General features: G+C 35.4%; 1 long non-coding RNA gene and 1 pseudogene across 1 annotated transcript; one reads left to right on the top strand and one right to left on the bottom strand.

Moving 5' to 3' along the window:
* The window catches only part of LOC127834880 (polyubiquitin-C-like), a 321,474-nt pseudogene that overhangs the window by 122,616 nt on the left and 172,112 nt on the right, over positions 1–26,746 (top strand).
* LOC127834920 (uncharacterized) lies at positions 5,251–7,455 on the bottom strand. The gene is made up of 2 exons (XR_008028286.1): positions 6,998–7,455; positions 5,251–6,064 (listed from the first exon to the last, which is right to left on the bottom strand). It is a non-coding gene; the product is annotated as an uncharacterized LOC127834920 (long non-coding RNA).

Below are 26,746 nucleotides of genomic sequence, written 5' to 3' on the forward strand. Positions count from 1 at the left end.
TTATTTGTGTTTAGGTAATGATTGCTAATCAGTTCACCCAAGATCTGATCTTAGATGATATACGGTTTTTATAATGTTTTTTATACGCGCATTAGGGCCCGATTTACAACTCTCAGTATTTTACAAATACATCAGTCTTATAACAGTTGTTACTTAACGATTAGCGATGGTCGCCTAACTTTTAATACTGAAAACATGTAATAGTCCTGAAGTAATGTAATCTTGAATAAGTATAGCTCTTAAAATTCTTCAATAGAATAGTCGTATGCATGTTTTTTTGTGAATATTTGTATATGTGTATGTATAAGTATGTATGTATGTATACGAATGAGACAACAATAAGGTTTGAATATGCTCTGTTTGTGGTATGATACATATAATGTGTGAGCGAAAAAAATATAGTCTCAATCATCTGTTCTGCTCTCTTTGAGTATGTAATTAAAACGATCTCCCAAAATTTTAAGAAATTAAACGTCAGGTAAATGTAAAAAAAGATAATGTTTCACATGAGAATAATGGAAACCGCAGATGTATTATAAGAATAGATACTCATCACCAACCAAAATACCATTCTTTGAGGTTAATGATCCATTGCTTACACTAGACCACTCTGGATCAGCAGACGATTTATTTCATAAATCAATCTCTGGGTTAATGGTCGCCATCTTTCGAACTACTTTAAAAAGTACAACAACAACAATAACAGTAGAAGACAAGTTTAATTGCGAAAAGTTGAAAAATTGAGTACATGTGTCACGGTTGTTGAGTGAAATAGTGTTATTTTCAACTGTGTATGAAGCATGTGAACTGGTAGAGGAATAACCGAATTGTTGGTGGAAATGGAATTTAGAAATATATCTAATTATTCATCATCGTGTAGAATTATCATCAGCATCATTTCTGTGGAACATTGCACTATTCAAAATACAAGTGTTTCATAGATATGGTGCTTTTGACATAGTTCACTAACCATCAAGACTGAAATGATTCATGCACACAGGTAAAGTAAATAATTGAATTTGTGCAGAATGTTTATTTTTTACAAATTATTATTTAATTTGACCAATTTATTTAAGATTGAGTGCACTGAAACTCAGAGTCTAAAGCTTAGTAAGACACTTAAGCCAGTTTTCTGAGAAGAAACAATACTTGTTCAGAGTATAGCAGGCTCATGCGGCCTCTGGTTTATTTATTTTGCCTCGGCCTTTAACCTGGGTCGCTTTGATTTCAGGTGTTTAGCCCCCATATCAACAAGGCTCTTGACCCTATATGTAGTTATTCATATTGTTTAAAGATTTTGAGAACCCTCACTCGGTGCCAGTGGGGATAAAACAGGGACCTTCTTATAGCTAGATGAATGCATCAAATATGCCAGCAACACTGTCGCTTCAGATGTAACATTCATATTTGGTATGCATGTGTATATGGACAAGGCCTTCCCATACACACACAAATTTTGACCCCTTTGACCTTGAACTTAGGGTCGGCGTTTAGGTTTTGAAAAATGCTCATAACTTCTATTAAAGCGTTTATCGGGGGCGTATGTCATCATACGGAGACAGCCCTTGTTTTTGCTACTGTCCTCTGCACAAACCATGATATAACTGCATATATGCATCCAACCAAATCAGTAAAACTATTTGTCACTTAATTACAGTAAACTTATTGCATGTTAACTTTTCAACAATATATATATACATGTACATGTATATATAATTATATATAACAGATCTTGAAAAAAACACACATCAACTTCAAATTGTTTTAGTAAATTATAGGCTTTACTTGGTATTGTGACATTGACACCACTCATGCATGCGACTATACAATTATACAACTATGGAACACATTATTTATGAGAAATTCCAATACATCAACACATCGTCTCAGATTTAAGGCAGATAATCTAGTGCTTTTTTGATGCCATTTTTACTATTACACAAATTTTCATTTTATGTTATGATGCATTGATCTTGTTTCTAAATTAACCAAGCAATCATGTTAAACTTTTGAAGAAAGATGTTGTCTGATAAATATAGAAAATATAATCACTACAAAGTGAACAAAATTCAGTTGACTACTGTGACCAACAAAGATTTGCCAAAGAGCAATTCAGATCATGATTTAAATTAAATACAAGTAATATGAAAGTCTGCCTATTGGATCCCAGTTAAGACTTATTTGTCAAATCTGCACATTAATTTTCCCTTAGCCATGTAGAATTGGGGACTAAATACCATCAAGTCATGTAAAAAGGAGCAGGGTATAGCACGCTGCTATTGATCTCTTGAGCTTTCACATGAATTTTACGGGCAATTTTCATACAACAAATGATATTATATAGTGTAATGATAAAGCATTATGAGCACAAATTATATCTCTTACTAGTGGTGCAAAAATCTATTAAGTGTCACATTTCAAAAGAAAATTTATATAAAAAGGTATTATTAATTGTTAAAAACGTTATAAAAGGTTATTTCAATTCACTAAAGCATTTAATTACAAGAACAAGTGCATTTTATGTCCATTACAATACATGTAACAGTATTGGCATTGTATTTATCTGCATTTGATGTATTTATTACACTTAAAAATGCAGACAAGACACACTTCTAACAGAAACAAATGTATTTTTTTCTGCATTTTTCCAGCATTAATACTCTTCAAGTGTATTTTTTATCATCCCAAATACACTTTACCAGGAAAGAGGTATGTTAAAATGCATTTTTAGTTTGTTTTAAGTATATTTTCAAATGCATTAAGACACTCTTTTCTTTTGCAAAAAATGTTGAAAAAAACTTGAAAATATTTAATATACTAAAGTGTTGTAATAATTAAAGTTTTGTATGAGCATCAAAAACAGTGTCAAATTCATACCAGTGCCTATTTAGTAGCAGTAGGCCTTATATGGTCTACTTGTGGTAGAAATAATGCATTGTGTATAATACAACATACATAAATTAAAAAATATAGCTGCCCATACAGTTCAATACAATGTTCAATTAACTACACTATGCAAAGTTGAAATATGACATCAAGCTTGGAATATTCTTTTCAATAATGAATAATATGCTGTTTTAATGTATAAGTGAAATAGACACTTGCATATAAAAACTGATTTTACATCAAAACTAAATGTTTAATTTGATTTTTAGCTCCACTGGCCAAAGGTCATGTGTCCATCGTGCATCCATGCATAAACTTTTCCTTTAAACATCTTCTCCTAAACTACTGGTCCAATTTCTTAGGAATGTTCCTGGGGTGAACCTCTTTCAAATTTGTTCAAATTATGCCCCTGGGGTCAAATTTGACTCTGCCCTGGGGGTCACAAAATTGAAAATTTGCTTAAATAAGGCCTATTTTGTGAAAACTTTCAAAATCTCCCGTCCATAACCATTGGGCCTAGGGCTATCAAATTTGGTATGTAGAGACATCTAATAGTCCTCTACCAAATTTGTTCAAATTATACCCCTGGGGTCAAATTTGACCCTGCCCCGGGGGTCACAAAATTGAATATATGCTTATAAAGGTCTTATTTTTTGAAAACTTTAAAAATCTACTCGTCCATAAACATTGGGCCTAGGGCTACCAAATTTGGTATGTAGAGACATCTAATAGTCCTCTACCAAATTTGTTCAAATTATACCCCTGGGGTCAAATTTGACCCTGCCCCGGGGGTCACAAAATTGAACATATACTTATATAGGGTATATTTTGTGAAAACTACAAATCTTCTCGTCCATAACCATTGGGCCTAGGGCTACCAAATTTGGTATGTAGTGGCATCTTATAGTCCTCTACCAAGTTTGTTCAAATTATGCCCCTGGGGTCAAGTTTGGCCCTGCCCCGAGGGTCACAAAATTGAACATATGCTTATATAAGGCCTATTTTGTGAAAACTTCAAAAAATTTCTTGTCAATAACAATCCGGCCTAGGGCTATCAAATTTGGTATATAGTGACATCTAATAGTCCTCTACCAAATTTGTTCAAATTTAATCCCTAGGGTCAAATTTGACCCTGCCCCGGGGGTCACAAAATTGAACATATGCTTATATAATGCCTATTTTGTGATAACTTAAAAAAAAATCTTGTCCATAACCATTAGGCCTAGGGCTACACAATTTGGTATGTAGTGACATTGTATAGCCCTCTACTTAGTTTGTTCAAATTATGCCCCAGGGGTCAAATTTGACCCTGCCCTGGGGGCCACAAAATCAATTATATGCTTATACATGTATAGTGCCTATTTTGTGAAAATTTTAAAACTCTTATTGTCCTTAACCATAAGGCATAGGGCTACCAAATTTGGTATGTAGTGACATGTTATAGTTCTCTACCAAGTTTGTTCAAATTATGCCCCTTGGGTCAAATTTTACCCTGCCCGGGATCACAAAACTGAACATACGCTTATATGGGGCCTATTTTGTGAAAACTTTAAAAATCTTGTTGTCCATAACCATTGGGCCTAGGGCTACCAAATTTGGTATGTAGTGACATCTAATAAACCACTACCAAATTTGTTCAAATAATGACTCTGGGGTCAACTTTGACCCTGCCCCGGGGGGTCACAAAATTGAATAAACGCTTTTAAAGCGCCTATTTTGTGAAATCTTTAAAAAATCTTCTTGTCGAAAACCATTTGGACTATGGCTACCAAATTTGGTATGCAGTAACATCTTATAGACCTCTACCAAGTTTGTTCAAATTATGCCCTTTGGGTCAAATTTGATCCTGACCCGCATGTCACAAAATTGAACATTACATACGCTTATATCTTGCTTATTTTGTGAAAACTTTAAAAATATTCTTGTCCTTAACTCTAGGACCTAGGGCTACCACATTTTGTATGTAGTGAGATATAGTAGTCCTCTACAAAGTTTTCTCAAATTATGCCCCTGGGGTTAAATTTGACCCAGCCCAGAAGGTCACAAAAGTGTACATGTGCTTAAATAGGGCCTATATTTAAGTATTTGCACATGCAGAGAAATTTGTTTCAGCCTTTTTTTTCAGCAGTGGAGTGATACACAGCCATCATAGCCCTCTTGTTTAAATACTCAAAAAATGAAACCGTGTTCATGCTTGCATGAACACAGTTTATAAATGCTGTCAGAATGATAAATCATGCAATTACTATAAATACAAATGCCAGGGAAAAGTGCTTTTTGTACTAAAAAATTCGAATGAATATTACAATAATACATTCTGAATACTTTAGTATGTAATTAACAGTTTTTGTCTGAGAAAATCACTAAATTTTATATATTTATTCAAATTCACATAAATCATATTTCAAAAACACATCATTACTTCAAATCCTTTCACACAATACTGAAAAAAATGCACAGTTTCTGATTGTTATTGATTGTTTATTAATTTATACATGTACCATTTTTTAATCTTGATGCATCCTCAGTTGTATAAATGCACATCTTAATCTGTTTTAACAGTTATAATATAAAGATTAAGACTGACTCAGTAAAATAATAATCCATGATTTCTGCAGTACTTGCAGACAAAATAGGAATACTGCTGTGATATTATCTATCTATCTAATGGGATATTAATTTGGCTTCAATAGAAAAAAATCAAAGCATACACATGTATAAAATGTGTATGTATATATTAGTTAAACTTAAATTGATTGACCATTGATAAAAAGATATTATAATATATATGTATGTATATATATATCCTTGTAAAACTAAAAATTAAATATGTATGTTTCTATTACATCATTTAGGACTTTTATTTTCAGACAAAGTAGAGTGAAGCTTAAAACAGTATCCAATTGTAACAGTCAATTTTGGGAAAATCAACCTTATAATTGTTTTCTGTGTTGGCCAATGTCATAATTGGTATAAAATGTATATTGAACTGGAAGTTTTCTTTATTTTAAATGATAACATTTGCTTGGTCAGCCATAATTGTCACAATCAAGTGGTCTTTTTACACTGTAGTTTTCTCACTGACTATGGGTTTGTTCTGAGAATGAGCCACACAAAGTATCGTTGGGGAGATGAGTTGTCAATTTTATGTTTATCAGTCTTTCATAATCCAGTATACCTGTAAAAAGGGAATTTGTAACTAATAATCACACAATATACACAATTAAAATTGTATGCATTTAGATTTATTTAGTACTGCACATTAATCATTTTCCAAAAATATGTAGCAACATTACATTGTATAATGCTGCAATACTAAAGTAATTTACTAATTAAAGGTCGCTGATGTGTAATGGATGTGGTGTCCACCTAATGATCTGGAGGTCACTGGTTTGATCCCCAGTGTGGGAGCATTCTTAAGAAATCTCCAAGAGACACCCAAGTACTGGTTCTAGGCCCAGGAAACGAACTCAAGAGCATTTCACATACATGTACGTAGTTAGTACTTTAAATTTAATCGAACTAAAAATGGGTTAAAACTAACAACTGAAACCCTTATTATTACATTTTATTTTGAATCAAGCAAATGTGCAAATTCATTAAAAATAATGAGTAAAATTTAAAAATTCTACTTTAAAGTAATCATGATAATTTAGATCATTTTTAGAATATTTAATGATGATAATGATACAATTATATATTCCCTAAATGATAAAAATAAAACATGTAATGTTAATTTATGAAAAAATCGTTTTAATTTTATCAATATCATGGTAATTACAACTAGATACAGGCAATTAGATCAGAAACGTGAAATATTAACCCATTCATGCCTAGCGTCCTGAAAAAAAGGACATTGCAAACAGCGTAGACCCAGATGAGACGCCGCATAATGCGGCGTCTCATCTGGGTCTGCGCTGTTTGCTTAAAGAAATTTCTGTAAGAAATATTCTAAATATAGAAATAAATATACCAGACACCCCTACTTTTGGAAACAAATTGATCCAATTTAGAAGGATGGGAGAGTCCACTGGGCATAAATGGGTTAATGAACAACCCAGACATTTGTAGTGATTTATGGTCACTATTTGATTAACGTTCTATACATGACCTGTCATAAAAGGTATTTTTTAGCCAGTACTACAATCGGCAATGATAGTCTGTATTGCATACATATTCCAACGTCTATTATCGATTCGCTTCCTCAAACTGAACAAATATTTAATGTTTACATCGCGAAACGAAATGCATCCAGTTTCACTTTCGGTTTGGTTGGTTTTGTAAACACCGTAATTTCATCTTAAAAATTGGTTGATAGGGTGATTAAATAATAATGGAAAAGTAAATCACTTGGATAATAGGTCAAATTGCAACACAAATGAACGTTAATAGTGCTCTTAATATCAAAGTTTCGGTAAAAAGTTTGGCGCTAGTTCAACGCGCATGTATATAGCCTCATAACAATAGACTGACAACCTTTTGGGTAGTAAAGTAGTAATACAAGGCAATATGGCGACCGTTAGCCACGAGGCCTATCTTACGGAGGAATCCGAGATAGCCGATGTATCACGATTGACACTAGACTGGAAAATACATACGACACATCAACCTTAAGATGATTTTAATTGAGGTCGCCGAATTTAAACTGTCAATTCAAAAAAAGTGTAAGCATAAAAAACGAACATGTTTAATATTTTACTATAACAGTCAACGTAAATAACACTTTGAAGGATTTCAAAATACATGCTTTATACTTCATGCAAATTTGAGGGCGACAATACCTGTTGATATCATAAATATTCCCATAAATATCTTCAATGTAAGCATAAATATTTCCATCAATATCTTCAATGTACCACATGTATCTGCGAGGGTATTGCTTTGAATTACATGACATGTAATTTCATTACATTTCGTGACATGTCGAACTTGTCCACATAAGGATTTTGTTGGAGCTAATCCACAACAATTCAGATTAGAGTGGCCGACCCAGGCGGTTGGGTTTGGGTTACTCAAGTACCATCAAACCACGATAATGAATTATAATCTAACACAGTGTATGCCCTAATTCTGATTTGGTTAATACAGATTCATTGATGAAAGAAAAATAATACATTTTAAATTGTAATTTAATTTGAAACGTGGAAACATAGAAAATTGGATAAGCGTATCAATGGAACCATTTTATATTTTATCACTTTTTGAGCCAAATATCGATATGAAATATGTTTACAACATTTAGCAGCAAATCTCAAATTAAATACATTCGAAGGAAAGTCGTTGGCTATGTTTCTGTGTTCTTTTTAGACCAGATCATACAGGGAACCTAGCAGCCTTTTTATCTTCAGGTTTCGATGTAACTGTAATATTTTAGCGAGCTAAATAATAGTAATTACCGGGGTATCAACTTGTTTATTGAATCATTGTTGTGCCAGAAATCAATTGCTTGCGTTCAAAAAAGCTTTGGTATTGCAAAACTTTCGTTATACTTCGGTGCTTGCCCGTACGTTTAAAAACTGGCGAAATACGTCTACACCTGTCCAAAATAACTTTAGTTTTAAGTATGTGCGTGTGCAAAGAAGGTGGTCAACGCGCTTTAATGAACTGGTAAAAACACGGAAGTTTAATTAACAACGGTGCAAGTGAGTACGCTGTCAATGACAACATGGGCAATTTCGAGCATGGCTAAATATATTACGCTTTTACTGTGCTATGAATGATTTTTGAAGAATTATTTAATATGTTTTTTATTTATGCATATGCAGTAACAATTTCCAGGTAATTTATTAAGCACAGATCAAGATATCAAGCACTGCAAAATACTAAATATCATCTTTTGTAGCTACAGTTTAAATTCAGAAACAAAATATGAAGTTAAATCATAATGTATTATTTAGCTGACAAGGCTTTCTGAAAAAGAAACAAAGAGTTTAAAAATACTCGTTAATATCGAAAGTAATAGAAACAGTTTCCTCCCTTTCACTTTTTATGTAATAATAGGTAGTTTACACCATTATGATGATAACTGTAGAGAGATGTATAGTGGTTATTATTTTTTTGTCAATGAAGTGCTTTTGAGAAAACTTTATCAATCAAAGAAGAAATGTTGATTCGGTCATGAAATTATATATACGGTAATTCGGTGCTTTCGCTTTATTCTTTATATTCAAGTAGGCAGCTATCTTTTGCCGGCCTTACTGCAGTACAGTTAACCGCTTTAAATAGTCATGCACATGAAAACATGTATGTTAACGAACTGCTGGTAGTTGAACAAAAAGAAATAATTCTTCTGTGTTCAAAATCAGAAGACATATTAAATGACGTGTATTGTTATTACATTGCAATAATTGAAATAAGAAATCAACTGCCTTTTTCTATGATAATTGTGAACCTTTCCGTAAATAAAATTGACAATGTAAATTTTTTAAAATAAAAAATAAGGGAAAACATGTTTATTTCATAGCACGTCACAGCTCTTACATCATTATTACATCATATCGCATTTTTAAACGGTGTGGAATTACTGTATAACTTTTTCGGGTGTTGAGCTTGTTGTGTACACGCCTAACAGTTCTATATCATCAACCCTATTACCTTTACTGAAGTAAAATGGACGAAGAAGTAATAGAAGAAAATATGAGATACTGGATCAAATAATGCCTGGCAATTAAACATGTAACTGCTGTCATTCTGCATGCGGTGAAAGAGATGTCTTTGGTGCAATTTCAAACAAATGCAGCAGAATTGCAACGACACATCGGGAACGTCGCGACGGGATGTACAGCATGTGATCACGAAACCGTGCGACCATTTCACGCTGCGGCAGGCGAATGTATATTCAGACTGAGATGCAGCCCATGTAATTTTACCAAAGAAAACACTATACAGTGTCCCTCACAGGGTATATGTGGACTTGTATATGACCTCCTAACACGGGATCATGCTATGCAAGATCCAACGTGGTCAAATGTTCACTTCGAAAGATTGTGTAACAGGCCATGTGAACAAATAAACTGTTACATATCAAATCCTGGTTATATAGATGTGCCTGCTTTTGAGCTATTAGATTTAACGGCGATGATTCAGATATGTACAACTAACAAAAGTATAAAAGACACATTGGATGAACACGATACACGAATCCTAAACCAGGTATGTTAGTGTAGCAAAATGAAGCTTTGATGATATTACAATAAAATGTATTCTAATATACTAGTTTTAAAAGTTTGTATTGCATTTTCTTCGCAAAACATTAACGACCAATATTTCCTACTATTTATTCGCAACATCTTATTTCCCTTTTTATGATGAATGCAAACGCAAACATTATTGGCATTTTTTCTAAATCCCCGAAGAAATGCAGACATGCGAAGAGCCTTTTGAATAATAAGGTAGGGAACAGTAATAGCGCCCCATATGTTTTATAAATAATGTTGCTTTATTGATATAATACATAACGCATAATCATGTGTATAAAACAACGGTACTTATTGTAATAAATGCGAAACTTTGGAATACCAGTTAGAGAAATCCTGTTCAGGTAGTTCTTATAGTTTTGCCTAGATCTATCCCTACTTTAGTTTTGATGAGTTTAAATACTTCCAGTTCTTAGACGATCGTTACAAGATTTTCTGCACATCCTGTTCGATGTCCAGTGAAGATTACAAGAAGTCCATGTCCAGCTTCAAGTTGTTGCTGCAACACGAAATATACCGTGACAGTCCATTCCTTATTGAAAATGCAATGAAACTGGAAAATGTAAGTGTGCAGAAGATATTTAATATTTTATTTATAGGAAACGTAGAGATTACCTTCGAATCCAATTTTAAAATATAGCAAAATGGAGTTGCTATGGCAACTGAATAATTAATTTTGTACGTATTAAAGGACATTGTTCACAATTTGTTGAAACGAATATTTTCGCAAAATTGTAATTACTTTATGTTATGTATAATGCTCACGTCAGTCATGATAAGCCCCGCCTACAATATTGTATTGCTGTATGCCTCTCGCTGTATCAGTGTAGTATTAAAATATCCACCAAACTGACCGATGTTCTAGCGTTGTCTTAAACCCACATACACAACAATTGGCGACGAGGATTGAGCAGAGTTTTTATTTCGGGAATTGTATCCTTTCTTTCAAAATGAAGTATTGTGCATAAAATTCTGGATATTACATCTATGATAATCATGGCAACAACGTTAATAGGAAGTATTAATCCGTTTGAGGGTAACACGGAAACATCTTATTAAGAACGCCTGGAGCAATATTTTATTGTGAACGATATTGCAGATGAAAATAGAGTGGCTGGATTACTTACCCTCCTAGGGGAAAGGACATATTGTCTTCTCAGGAGTTTAACGTCACCGGCAAAGCCGTCGGAGAAGACGAACAAGGAACTGTGTGATTTGCTTAGCACTCACCTCAGTCCCAAACCACTGATTATTGCCGAACGTTTTCGATTTCATAAACGAAATCAAGCGACAGGGGAATGTATCAAGGACTATGTAGTGACATTAAAGAAGTTGGCTGAATTTTGTAACTTTGGCGACAACCTTAACGACACATTAAGGGACAGATTTGTTTGCGGTCTTCGTGAGGAAACAACACAGAGGAAGTTGCTTTCAACAGTTGACCAAACATTCGCTAAAGCAATAGAAATTGCTACTGCTATGGAAACAGCGACCAAGGACGCCGCAGAACTTCAGTCGTCGGCAGCTACCGGAAGTGTACACCGGATTGCTTACCGTTTACACACAAAGACAAGATTAACGCCTAAAAAGGAAACGGTGCAAGTTACTTCCATACCGAACTGTATTCATTGTGGGAAGAACAACCATGTGTCGCAAAAATGTCGGTTGAAAAATGACGTATGTCACTTCTGCAAGACAAAAGGACACATTCAGAAAATATGTCTTAAGAGGAAACACGTCTGTGCAATGAACACCACAGACAATGACAATGTTTTGATTATTAATTCTGTGAACCGTAGGGAAAACAAAAAAAACAGTGTCGCCTGAAATTGACGGACATATATTCAGAATGGAACTTGACACAGGATCGACAGTGACATTATTGTCGGAAATTGATTTCCGAAAACGGTTCGGAAATGTACCACTAGATCCCGCAAAGTCAGTACTTAAGACGTACTCCGGGAAATCATTAAACAAGAAGGTACCAAGGTTGTACCAGTAAAGTAGAATTGACAATCAACACAATTACGTCTTTGTGTAGTTCAAGGCACTGGCCCTATGTTGTTCGGGAGAGACTGGCTAACGGCTATCAAGTTAGACTGGCAACGCATTGTTCCCGTAAACATGATCGAGAAAGATATTGTTAAAGAAAGACTTAATACAATTATGAAAAACAATGCACATGTTTCAAAAGCAGCCAGGTTAACATTGAAAGGAGACGCGTCGCCCAGATTCTTGAAAGCAAGGACAGTTCCGTTCTCTTTGAAACCAAAAATAGAGCGTGAACTCGACAGCATTGAAAGGCAAGGTTTTATTCCAAAGGTAAATAACAGCAGATGGGTAACGCCAATCGTTTCAGTATTGAAAAACATCGGAGAGGATGTTCAAATTTGTGGATACTTTAAAGTGACAGTCATCCAAGCACTTAAAGTTGACAAATACCCCCTACCAAGGATCGAGGACATCTTCGCAAATCTGTCGCACGGACAGAAGTACTCGAAACAGGATCTTCACCAGGCGTATCTCCAACTTGAGGTCGACGACGACAGCAAGGAATTGTTGACCATTAACACTCATCAATGGATGTATCGGTACAATATCGTCACTTCCCGCAATCTGGCAACGCACAATTGACCAGATACTACAAGGAATACCTGGAGTGCAATGCATACTTACTGACATGATCGTGACAGGTGACAGTGATCAGTCTCATTTGGATAACCTCGAGAAAGTGCTTTGTCGTTTGAACGAGTTTGGTTAAAAAACTAAACAAAGACAAGTGCGTGCTCTTTGAGGATAGAGTTACGTATTGTGGACACGAGATCGACAAAGATGGATTATGGAAGTGTAATGACAAGGTGCATTCTGTGATTGATACACCCACATCTAAAGATGTTACTTCTTTAAGGGCGTATCTCGGTGTTCTCAATTACTACCACAGGTTTCTGCCGAATCTCGCGACTGTCATTAAACCACTAAACGCGATGCTTTCGAAAAAAATCGAAAGTTTATTTGGTCAAAAGAATGTGAGATCGCGTTCCAAAATTCGAAAAAGCTGATCACTTCTGAGCCCGTGCTTACACACTATAACACAGATCTACCAGTTAGACTGGCAACGGATGCCTCTCCGGTAGGAATATCGGGAATACTGTATCATGTCATGACAGACGGTTCTGAAAAACCTATTGCTTTCGCGTCAATGTCATTAAGCAATACCGAGCAAAGATACGCGCAGATTGATAGAGAAGCGTTGGCTATATTTTGGGCAGTAAAGAAATTCAACCCCTACTTGTACGGTCGGGTATTTTGTCTCGTAACAGACTGTCAGCCGCTGTTATCAATCTTCAGTCCAAGCAAAAGCATAGCCGCAACAAGTGGTGCGCGCGTACACAGATTACGATATACCGGGTAGAGTACAAATGCATAAAACGGCATACACATGTTGATGGGTTGTCCAGACTACCCGCGCCGAATCATGATCATAATTCTGATGATATAGAAGAAGTATTCTACACTTCACAATTCGAGCAACTCCCTGTAACAAGTTCGCGAATAAGCCGCGAGACGCAGCGCGAGCCAGTTATGTCACACGTCTTAGAATACGTCAAAAAGGGCTGGGCTGCAAACGCAAATGACCCATGACTCAAAGGCTACTACTTCCGCCGAAACAAGATACTGTTACACTTCATCGTTGGTGTCTGATGTTGGGAAATAGGGTTATTATTCCCATAAAACTAAGCACGCGTGTTCTCGATCTGTTACATGCTACCCATCCGGAAATTGTAAAGATGAAAGGACTAGCTCGATGCTATGTCTGGTGGCCGGGGATTGATGCCGACATTGAAAGTTTGGTCAAACGTTGTAATAGTTGCGCAATGCAGCAGAAGTTACCAGCGCATGTCCAATTACATCCGTGGGAATGGCCAAGCTCTTGCTGGGAGCGGTTACACGTATATTGCGCGGGTCCGTTTCTAGAACGAATGTTCTTAGTCATGGTTGATACTCACTCTAAGTGGCCTGAGGTAATTGAAATTTATACAACAAACACAGAAAGAACAATTCAAGTCATACGAACCGTATTTGCAAGATATAGGTTACCGAAGCAAATTGTTTCTGACAATGTAAGTACGTTCACATCTGAAAGCTTCCAACTGTTCATGAAAAGAAACGGAATTCTCCATATAAGGACTGCGGTTGCTTAGCCATCCACAAATGGTCTTGTGGAGCGCTTCAATGCTTCTTTCAAATCTAGCATTCGCGCAATGAACAGCGAAACGGATGACCTAAACCAGAAACTGAATTGCTTTTTGCATACATATCGTAACACGCCGCATTCTACAACCGGAGAAACACCAGCGAAAATGGTCTTGATTTGCGAAGTAGGTTATATTTGCTTAAACCTGATATTAAGCAGCACGTGAATGACTGGCAAATGAAAATGTCAGTTTAAGACAGAAATAAATTTCGCGAACTAGATTTAGGTCAGAGTGCCCTTGCCCGAGATTTTAGGCCTAACTCTAAGGAAAAATGGATACAGGGCACTATTGTTTCACGCGACGGACCACCTACATGTATGTACAAAGTGGACATCCGTAATACAGTGTGGAGAAGACACATTGATCAGCTTCGCGCTACGGACGTGCAAAACGTTTCAAATGAAATTGAAACAAACCTATTTCAGTGCGAACCGCTGTCTGTTACCGAGACACCGTGTAATAGCCCATTGATGTCAGATCACCCGGTTCTATTTGAGAACAAAGATACAAATGAAATTGATTCTCAAAATGATTCTCTGTGAACAAATGAGCAATTAATTAAGGAGCGCCGGTATCCATTGAGACATTGGCGGCAGCCTGAACGACTGTATTTATTTGTAACTGATCAGATTTATCGCTGCAGTACTTTTCCTCGGACATTTTGGTACTTGTGAATGCTAATAAGCTTTGAGGAATTTATAACATTGTGCAGTAGCGATATGTAATAATGAACAATTAATTCGTAATTTCAAAGTAAATTAGATAAAAACAATGACTGAGTTGATATTTGAACAAGACATGTTATGTTTGAAACTGATTATTCATTAAACTGATTATTCATATTATTTTTTAAATATGTAGTATGAATTTATTTTTGATGAATACTCATATGATCAGCACATTTAGAAGGGGAGAATTGTTATGTATAATGATCATGTCAGTCATGATAAGCCCCGCCTACATTGTTGTATTGCTGCATGCCTATCGCTGTATCATTGTAGTATTAAAATAGCAACCAAACTGACCGATGTTCTAGCGTTGTCTTAAACCCACATACACAACACTTTAAACAAAAGAATGCATGCCTTATTTTTAAACAAGCAAATAAACACTTCTGACTAAACAAATGTTAAAATATTGGATCATTAATGTATAATCGTCATGCGAAATTGGCAAAATAATAGAACGTTTGTTACGCTTTTCCTCGATAATTTGGAAAAAACGTGAAATACTGTAAGTGCGTTAAAAATGCGTTCAACTGTTAAAGCCACAGCGGCGCAGTGGTAGCGTACAAGCATTTGCATATTCGAGTACCTGATATGTCACTATTGTTATGTCCCCCAGTCTATACTGGGGGACATATTGTTTTTGGCTTGTCTATTTGTTGGTATGTATGCGTCAAACTTTAACATGACCATAACTTTTGCAATATTGAAGATAGCAACTTCATATTTAGCATGCATTTGTATCTCATGGAGCTGTACATTTTTAGTGGTGAAAGATCAAGGTCATCCTTCAAGGTCAAAGGTCAAATATATTGGGGGTCACATAGTGTTTCACAAACACGTCTTGTTTAATTTACTGTTTTACTTGCTTTTGTAAATAGTTAAGACTAAACAAACAGTATAGATTAGTTAGTACAAATATTTAATGACATATGTTTCAAAAATACGAAAATTTGTGATCAAGCTCTTTTAAATATTAGTAATGGAATTTTAAAGGAGACTAAAGATACAAATATCGGAACTTATTAGGAGTAGTATCCTTATTAACTTATTTTATGCAGTACAATACATACAGCAGAACATCTAACGATACAAAAATTAAGTTATGGAGTTCGCGATGGAACGCTTAAAACGATTGAAAGGCATGTACAATACAGAATTAATTAAAAAAAAACACGAATGTGTAAATTAAAATAAACCTTCTAGTATCGTAACTCAAAGTAAAGAGCTACTAAAAATAATGAAAATTGAATTTTAGTGAACATATTAATTTTTAAATTCACAATAGCATTAGAAATGTTTAATTAAAACGTTCTAAATAACGATGAAATGAAATACAAAAAGAAACTAGCTCAACTGAAAACTACCTGACAGGCATGGTTTTATCCACTCTTCTTAAAGATTTCAAAACCTAGCATCAAATTGTATTTTTTTTAAATCATTGTAATGCATCTGATGACTATAATTGGTTTGAATAACTTGACAGGAACAACGACTTGGTCATCGAATGAATGTCTCAGGAATGTTAGTTTGTTATGTCAAAATATACGAAATAGTTTAAAAGCATGACGGTCATTATACCTTATTTGGTTTATAATTTATATTATGTAATCAATTTTATGTGGCAGGCAACCCAAATTATTAGGCTCCTTTAAATTGAATAAAGTAAGTGTCACCGCCTTGGAACGGTCAATTCAAAGCATCGGTGGTTCAGTCCTGTTAAATGGTGAGCACACTTAGCCCAGAAATTTAATTACATGTAGTGAACATATATCTTACACACTGCTACGGATAAATATCGTTTATTCATATTGCATTGATCATGCAGCTTGAGCATGACAACGTTGTGATAACGAGGACAGAAGAAATTGTTGCCATTGAACAGACATTACAAGCAACTAGAGAGGCAAGTGCGACATTAGAGCAAGGTTTAGAGCAGTCTTCTGATGACGTTGACGTTCAGATGAACAAACTTCAACAACTAAAAAGGATGGAAACAAAACAAAAACTGAATTTAAAACAACGAACAGAATCTTCTCAAGACATGTGCAGCAAAACGCAGGTATTCCTGAGCGAACATTCATTGCTGATGGGAAGTGACTCTTCAACACAATGAAACATCGCTGCACGGGTAATATGATTACTTGTTATTAGTTATACGGTACGAAACTTAACTTATGCACTTATCATCTATCAAATACGTAAAAGTCATATACCTATAACAACTGGATATACATGTATATGTACATTTTAATTGTATAATTGCGAACGAAATAATTATTTTATCTACGTTTAGTTAATTGTACATTTCAGTTGGAACACTTATACTATACTATTTTCGGAAAGCATAGATGACAATGTACGAACACTGATGTTGGAACAACAATCGTCTGAAAAAAGGATAGAGGACGTAAAGAATGATACGCCTTAACACCAGATAATTCAACATAATCGATAACCTTTGTAATATTCCATATAATTGTTCCCATTTATTAATTTGTTCCAAATTTTAGACATATTCGTTTTAAAGTTTATGTTCAACGTTTTCAGTTCGTGTCATCGTCAGTCCTTGATATACTAGTGCCGTACGATTGTATAGTTTGGACCATTCAGAGACAGCAAAATACACGTGCTCAAAATCATATATCAGTTCAGTTTTAAAACGCTATTAAAAAGTAAATATTGCCTTCAACACAATTATCTCGGAGTATATATATTTGGTAGAACAAATAATTCGGAAAGAAACGTGCGATTTCATAATAATGTTTCTGTTTTCAGATACAGAAATGATTCTACTATCAATTTGGCAAATGCACTTATTGATAATGACGAGGTCTGTGTCATATACAATACAGGCACCAGGTTTGAAAATTACAATCAATGTAACAGACACTTCGGAAAATGAAGCGGTATCAGAATGGCTTGTGGAAGTTGCCAATGGAATTGTTAGGAATTTCATACCTTCTCAAGAACATATTAGACAACTACAAGCTTTGCTGACGCCAATGTTTGACGCCCGAACAGACGGTAAAGCTCTCAGTACATTATTCATATGCTAGTTAAAGTATGTCCTCTTTATTTTGCCTTGATGTTGGAAAATGAGTTCAATCCGGATGTGGTATCATATGTTTGCTGTCAGCCTTTGGAGGCATGTGTACGTGGTATTAGCAAATTACATAGCAGTATAGCATTTAACATGTCTTCCCAATAAATGAGAATTTTGGGGAACACAGTGAGTTTGCTTTCATACAGGGTTTACAAGTACTTACGCATACCTTTGCCATTTACGCTTATCTTTAAACATACATTTTAAACAAACTGGCATTTCATGTAACCCGACAAAATACATTTTCATTTAAATCGAAGGGATGGGGGTGGAGAAGACTGAGAAAAAATACTGTTTTAATAAACAATTATTTCGGAATGTTCTCAGTTACTTTTATTAGTTCACTTTATTTCAGGATCGATATACATTTGGTATTAGTCTGAACATTCCATTGACCATTATATGTTTGTGAAACAGGAGGTCAAGAATGCATGCTTGGCCTGAAATATAGAATGCTCCACTTTGGAAAACTAAATAAAGTTCTGTATTGAATGCCTAGACGGAACTATGTCCAAAAGATTCAAAGCCGTTGAAGATTTCTTGAGAAAGGATAGAAGCCAAGAACAGTTGGCAGTAAGAGTTGACATCTATGAAAAGTATTTTGTGAGATGTGCTGATTATATCAGTAAGTGATTGATGAGTTTCTGTTTAGAACGGAATTATTCAAATATGGATTTAATTTATTAGTGGTAAATGGAGGCTTATAATTACATATTCAGTGCTCGTAAATTTTTCGCCATCAGAGAACCGACCTAAATAAGATAGTGGCGTTAACAAATGATGTTACAACTTGCTTATTGAAAGCTTATTCATAACATTTCATGTCATTTGATTGAGCATGCACATATGTCGCTGTTTTTTTTATAAATATTCTTAGCAAGCTATGAAATATGCGTTTAAAACAAGACGATTAATTCATCCATTGATACGCATACACATTCTATCACTATGCAGTTCGAGACGCGAGGAATTTAATTATCTGTGACATGGAGGATTATTTTTTATTTAACCAGTCAAAACCAAACTCACGTTATTGGCTAATTTATTAACGCAATAGTTGGTGTCATATATGACATGTCGTAATACAAATTTAATTTTTGTTTGGAGACGTAACAGTGTTTTGTCAACAATTAGTTCGATTCCATTGTAGTCAGTCAGATAAAGAAGGCCAGGGATAAGATGGAGGAAACCTCGTCCACGACTCTTAGGATTTCAGTTGATGTGGACCCATCGATTCTCACGAATAGTCAACAACTTTCAGATTTGCGTATGTACAACGCATTCATTTAAATATGTATTATCTCCATGAGTCAATATTGTATAAATTCACTTCAAAATCAGAGCACAACTATTACAAGGAAAATAACTGTATGTAAAAATGCATCATATATTTTTTGTATTTATGTGATTCTCTTTAAAATGTTTTATATCCTCCGTTAATTATTCCAAACCATTAATCAACGGATTAAAATATTTAACTGTAGGAAACAAAATGTTTTAAGAACATGGCGATGTCATCAATACAGACAACCAGATAACAATTACTGGGCTGCGGATAATCTCAGCATGCGTCGTTGACAGAAATAAACAGACAGCGTTGCAAGGAAATCTTACTTTGTCGGACAACATGATTAGAATTTGGTATTTTTTTACACAAACGGGTGAAACTGTTGGATGTGACCTGTACCAAAGAAATTTTCAGTATATCGGTACCACGGAATCCTTGGGATATGTGTCTCGTCGGAAAAGAAGAAGCTGCAATATCATACCCATATAGTTGCCAGATACAAATTATCGGAATTAACATGAACAACGAAAACAAATGTGTCCTCAACAACCGAATAACTGTTTGTTGTCAATACAGAGAAATAGTATGTACTAACAACAAGTTTTCTGTTTCTTGTCAAAATGGTGATAAGATCTATATTTTCACAAAGATGGGACAGTTGGATAAAACAATTACTTATGAGGTAAATATTAGTGTATGTCGCTTCGTTGTCTTTGGCGATAGTATGTATGTTTCTGATGATAACAACAACATGCTTAGTGCGCTTACCCCGTCCGGTGAGCTACTCCGTACTTTTTGCACCCCGGATCTCATCAGCCCATGCGGTATGACCGTTCTGGTCACACGACAGTTAATTGTTTGCGGAAGAAACAGCACCAACCTTGTTCTTTTGAATACGAATACTGGTGAGACAAGGAAACTATATGGAGAATTGGGTGGTATAAACAAACCGTCAACACTATGCTTCAAACTAGAAGGCAGTAAACTGTTTGTCCTACCAGACTGCTACAATGTTATTTCCGTTCGTCACGTCATTTTGGACGCTGATGAATTAACGCACTGACTTTTCCCCGGCGTTATATAAACACAATCGTACGGAGGTTGTTTCGAGTAATCAACAACTTATTTCCCCAAAACTACAAGAAAATAATACAAACAATTATAGGTGCATGTCTGGAACTGTTTGAAACGTAGGATATAGTCCCCAGTTGTGGTACTGTAATACCTTTCGCTCACTAATTTTTTATGTTGTTTGACAATGTTGTATTTAAGTTCTTTCCGGTGGGAATTCCTTAACTATGTTACATTATTTATTACATCAAATAATATACATTTCACGCATTGAGTTACTATCCCGCCCGTGCTCTTAAAGTTTTAAAAACATGATTACATGATTGTGTTGCTGGTTTACGTTCAAGAACCATGTCACCGTGTTTCATATATCAAGGCAAGTACTGCCATCGCACGTTTCATTTAATAATTAAGAAAAATATCCCTTCAATGCAACTGGCGTAAAACTAATGTGTGTTCGCACAGAGGCACAGCATTTCAGAAATATTTGATACATATAAGCCATTGAATTTTAATGTTAAAGTATATCAATGAACAAAAATAATTTATATCCACAGGCATTGTTTTATGTTGCATCAGCTGTCAACATGCACAATGAAATCTTGTAAAATGCTAACACAATGATTCAATTTTGTACTTTCTTATTGTAATTAAGGTGAAGCGGACATAAGATATTCATAAAGAAAACTCGTTTGATACACACGTTTAGTTTAAACATATTTATTCTAGCTCGATTGCATCGAAAGTCTAATGCTCATTTGAAACACTCTCTGGAGTCCGTTTCCTTGGACAAGAACCAGTACTTGGTGTCTTTGAGAGATATCTGAAGAACGCTCACACGGGTGGGATTGAACCCATGACCTCCCGGTTGCTAGCCGGACACCATATCCAATACGCCACAGCGACACACAATATTTGACAATTTAGCATGAGATATACTTACATACCTTTCTCTTTTGAAATATAACCTGTTTAGCACACAAAACGTCTTTTAAAACGATAATCATGAGCATATACAGGGTGCAGGATCACGTGACTTTGTGGAGTTCACAATTAAACTTTAATTGCTTTAATTTTTAAAGCGATTTCCCTCAAGAATGTCAACAAGTGCATTAAAAAAACAGTTTTTAAGCTGCTTATTACAATGTGTAATTCATAAGAATCACTTAATTTAATATGCCTGTGTTCTTTGCCTAAATTTCGATTTATTCAGCCTTCATTTACACGGTTATGCACCACACAGCGTGACATTTTGGCACATATTTCAGACGTATTCAAGGATGTATTCTTAAATCTTAAGATATCGGCGCAAACTTCAGTTTCATGCACCATTTTTTTTTGCAACTGTATTTCAAGAACTTGAGATATTTGCAAATTTAAGTTCTAAACGGCGTGTTTACATTCTTTCCGGCCCGTGTGTAAACTTCTGAAAATCCCGTTGATCCTGCACCATGTGACAGATTAGTGTGGGAAAAAACGTACATCATGCTCAGTGCCAAAGCTCCTGGATACAAGGAAGGCTTTCCGGGATACGAAGCAAGTTGACCTGAATACGGGGCCGAAAGCCCGGTATAAGGGGCCTTGCGCATAGGTTGAGGAATACTTGCCATCTCTTCAATACAAAATCGTATTGTTTATTTGTTATCAGGAAAACAAAACTGTTAATGATAATCATTTGAAATGTAACATGTAACGCCTCCTAAGAAATGCGAGGACAAGTCGAATATCCAATAAATATCAAATAGAACACTTTTGATACTAAAGTAGCAATTAAGTTTTAATCGGCTAAGCATAAATTTGAAAAGATTAAAAGAAAGATGTGTAAACATAAATGGTCCTGTACGTACAGCGAGTACACTATATTGCAAGACATGCTCATGGTAAGCTTTTGTTATCGCCTGTTGTTCGTTGTGCGTCGTCAACATTTAACTTGTTAACACTATAGATGCCAAATTAATTGTCCAAGCTGCAAGAAACTAGGTCAGACCATTTGTCCCAATAGTATCTCAGATGATTTCAGGAATGATTCCGGTCTTTAGAAATACATGGCCGCCAGGGAGCGAGGCAGATTTCCTTATATGGCTATAGAAAAACATTGCAAACACTCTAGAAGGTATTACCCAATCTTCATGAAAATGATTTCAGGTCTTTGAAAAACATGGCCGTCAAAGGGCGAGGCAGTTTACCTTTTATCGCCTTAGTGTAAATCTTGTTAAACCATTCTGCATTGGAACTTGGTAAGAACATGTGTTTAAGTGATATCTTTGCTAGTTCCAATATTGCTCCGGTTCCTTGGAAAACATGGCCACTAAAGTTGTCCTTATGTGTAACATGTTTAGTCCATTCTTCGTGAAACTTCGTTATATCAGTTGTTAGGATATCTATGGCGCGTTGAAAAATAATTCCGTCTGTTAAAAACATTGCACGCCAGAATGCGGGGCAGTTACCCCTATATAGTAAAACTTTTTTCTAACACTCTAGAAGTCATATTTTTGTCTTAAATCAGTATGAAGCTTGGTCATGACATTTGTTGTTATGATATATGGACTGAATTAAAAAAAATGTTACGGTTCTTTGTAAGAAAAAAGTGCAGGGCAAGCAGTATTTCTTATATGGACATAGTTAATCTTGTTGACGCACTAATTGCCACATTTTTAGTCAAATTTCATGAAGCGTGTTCAGAACATTTGTCCTAATCACATCTCGGCTGATTTTGAAACTGGGTCATGTATGTTCCAAAACTAGGTCACTATGAAAAATAAAAGGCATGTTTATACCATAGAAGCCACTTCATTTGCCTAATCTTCATGAACCTCTGGAAGATAAACGATATAACGATATGTCTGCCGAGTTCAAAAATAAAAATAGGCCTTGAAATAAAATATTTATGTTACATAAAGTACTTTCATATTTTGATATCTATGTTGTCAGGCTAGTTTGGATTCTTCGGGTCTCATGTGAGTGCCTTATGGCCCATGGCCCTCTTGTTTATATTTTAAAGGCGATTTAAGCTAGTCAAAAGTGTTTGAATTTCTTTGTAAATAACTGCGTGTACGCTAGTCGGTAGTCGTTGTAAATGTATAAAATCGTCACAACTATACTTTAAAACAAGAAATGCACAGTTCGTAAATACAGAGTCATAAATAGGGCTTCAAGAGAGAGGTAACGAGTTAAAAAGTTAACAATAATACGGAATTTTATTAACAGACCTGATGACCTACTTTAGGGACAACAGTTACCAAGAATCGAACTTTGTCTAGATTATGTCAGGAAAATCTGTTTGCATTTGAATACGATTGAGTAATAAATTTGCCTTCTTCATTTTACAAGGATTTTTATGCATTTGCAAGATTCAAGCTGGCGATCTCGTTTTTAAGCCCCATTGATCCAGATTCTAACTTATACCTCAGTCACAAATAGACATCGATCACCGTCCGATCAGCGGCCGACGTATTTTTCCGCTCATAGTGCTGGCGACCAGCCGATGATCGCACGGAAACCGGGTCACTTTGTACTATCGGGCGGCGTCCGGATTAAATTTAAGTCTCACTTAAAACTACACCCGGGAAGGAATCGAGTTGAGATCGAAAGAAGATCGGACGATCAACGCACGGGTATCGCCCGGCGATCGCCCGACATCGGATTCATTGAACGTGTATCGGCAAATTTAAAGGTATTTCCCAGGGGCATATACATCGGCCGGCGGCCGTCTGATTGCCGTAGGGCCTCCGCATGATGCCCGACGGACGCCGGACGGCGCTCGTAATGATACACGTACAATGAATTCGATGTCGGGCGCACGTCAGGCGATAACCGTTCGTTGATCGTCCGATCTTTTTTCGATCTCAAATCGATTCCTCTCGAGCCCGATGGCAGGTAAAACAAAATGTGAGATTAAATATTCATCCGGACTCCGCTCGATGCTACAAAATGACCTGATGTCAGTGCGATTATCGACCGGCGCCAGCCCGATAAGCGGAAAAAACGTCGGCCTCTGATCGGACGGTGATAGGTGCCTATTTGTGACTAAGGTTTTAAACTGTGTCACTCATCGGACGGCGGATGACTCCGACGTTTCAAGACTTCCCGATGCCTGTAGATCGGACACATCGGCCGGCGACCGGATTATTTGTGACTGAGGCATTAGCCAGAGTGATAAGGTGCTACATTTGAAGAAACGCACACCAACACCCGTTGCCCATGAACTGATCACAATACCTCATCTTACGCACTTCGTGCTCAAATGAATTCAAAAATAAAAATAGGCCTTGAAATCAAATATTTATGTTACATAAAGTACTTGCATATTTTGATCTCTACGTTGTCAAAGTAGTTTGGTTCCTTCGGGTCTCATGTGAGTGCCTTATGGACCATGGCCCTCTTGATTTTATTTTAAAGGCGATTTAATCTGAGTTAAAGTGTTAGAATTTCTTTGTTAATAACTGCGTGTACGCTAGTCGCTAGTCGTTGTAAATGTATGAAATCGTCACAATTATACTTTAAAACAACAAAAGCACAGTTCATAAATACAGAGTCATAAATAGGGCTTCAATAGAGGTAACGAGTTAAAAAGTTAACAATAATACGGAATTTTATAAACAGACCTCGTGACCTACTTTTGGGACAACAGTTACCAAGAATCAAACTTTGTTTAGAATATGTCAGGAAAATCTGTCTGCATTTTATCAAGATTGAGTAATAAATGTACCTTCTACATTTTACAAGGATTGTATGCATTTCCAAGATTCAAGCTGGCAATTTAGTTTTTAGGCCAAAGTGACCAAGATTCTATCTTAGCCAGATTGGTGAGGTGGTACAATTGAAGAAACGCACACCAAAAACCGTTTCCCATGAACTGATCACAATACCTCATCTTACGAACTTCGTGCTCAAATGAGCAATGATATTAAGTGGTTTAATCACAAAGCAAACTATTTATTTTTAAATTTTATTATAAATACACCGGGATATTACATGTGGGCATATATTTGTGATTTTATAACAAAGGCTGGTTTAACGGCAATTATTATGCCACCTGAATCATACACACTTTTTAATAACAAACTACACATAATACACATACTAAACATGCTCTTTGCTGTCTGTGAATGCAATACTGGACAAACCGTGTAAGGAAATTAAGCGCAAAAATTATATATTTGACAAAAACAAATGCGTTCTAAAAAAGTCTTTAAATTCTATATGTTTGCACATGGTTTAATCAATATTGGTATTTTGATACGCTATCAAAAATGAATCTACTATGTTAACAATGAAACAATATGTGTAAAAAACAAGGATATAAACCATAGGTTATTCTTCAATAATTAATGGCGGATCTCACACATGTTCAGCACATGCTACAAACAAATGTGATTGTGAATGAAAGTCAAGCACAAAATTACAATGAAAGCAATTCATAGGAAAGTCTTGTCAGGTCTGATTTATTAAACTATAATCAACATATCATTTAATAATCTCACGAGTGATTTAACCCTTACGCAACGAAAATTCCGGCCGTAGGTTATTCGAAAACAAACTATGGCCTTCAAGTACCAGTTTTTAAAAATCTCACAGCCAACATTGGTTAAAACTTAAACATTAACACGCAAGCAGGTACTTTTCCAATCTTTGTTGATAATCAGCATTTAAAGGTGATCATCAAAATGTCTCAAAATCCATCATTTGAAGACTAAAAAAGTAATTGTAATAAATAGACAGGTGAAACAAAAAACATATATTAAATCATAAAACACGCGCATATATAGATTTATACGTACAAAATCTATTTGAAATATTTGTAATGAAATTCAATATATGTTAATACCGCTTAACAAATCACGGATATTTGATTATAGTTTTGAAGCAATTTCTGGAAATAATTTGCTGTTCTCCTTAACTAACTTCATGACAAAAAGCAGTATCAGCAAATGGTCATACACAAACAGTGACTTTAAAAACATTAACAAACTATATCAATTGAGTAAATTTCAAAACGTAAGTTTGTTTTGTCGGCATGCTGGTACACAGCTCAAGGTTCTAATTTGCTTTTAATGGATTCAAGCAGTGTCCAAAATGATGAAAAAGTCTTATATCTGTGTCAGGTCTACTTTCTGAATAAAATCGAACTAATTTCCCACAGTTTTACAAACATGGGTCAATGTCACAATCGATATTGCCCAAATTGTTTACTACCAAGTTCTAAAGTCTTTCACTTA

Source organism: Dreissena polymorpha, chromosome 6, assembly GCF_020536995.1.
Source record: "Dreissena polymorpha isolate Duluth1 chromosome 6, UMN_Dpol_1.0, whole genome shotgun sequence".
NCBI lineage: Eukaryota > Metazoa > Mollusca > Bivalvia > Myida > Dreissenidae > Dreissena > Dreissena polymorpha.